The sequence below is a fragment of the Oryzias melastigma genome, linkage group LG18, assembly GCF_002922805.2.
Source record: "Oryzias melastigma strain HK-1 linkage group LG18, ASM292280v2, whole genome shotgun sequence".
Lineage (NCBI taxonomy): Eukaryota > Metazoa > Chordata > Actinopteri > Beloniformes > Adrianichthyidae > Oryzias > Oryzias melastigma.
In genome coordinates, this window is record NC_050529.1 from 48,878 (window position 1) to 49,465 (window position 588).

A 588-nucleotide genomic window follows, 5' to 3' on the forward strand; every position below is an offset into this window, starting at 1 on the left:
ATTTGGAGTTCACGAACTCAGAGTTCCAACAAAACCTGCTTCTTGAAACGGGCCCCAGGAGGAAGGGGGCGGGGCTCCTGCTTGTTTTTCAACATACCTCACTCTGCCACGTTCTGATTGGCTGTACAGACCTGATCTAGGTGATCAGAGAAGATCTCTGGCAAACATCCAGAACATTCCAGAATTCTATCATTGGACCTCCTGCTGTAGATGATTTAATGACAGAACAGAGATTATTGATGAGATGATCTGATCTCTGAGATCAGTCGAGATGATTCAGATCTAAGTCTAAATCCAGGAATCTGATCAGTTTTCAGATATAACCCTGTAGATGTGATTGTGATCATGGAGGATCAGAGCAGCAGAGACGGAACTCACTGATTCACTGAAGAATGGATGAAGTTTTCATGTATATTTATGCTCTGAAACATGAAGATCTGATTTAAAGATGGAGTCCATCGGTAAGATGGTCTCTGTAGATTCCACTCACAGGATGAGATTATCTGATCAATAATCTGATCCCTGATCAAACAAACTGATGACTGAAACTTTAGAGGAAAAATCTCAGATTTGAATCTTTGGATTTAA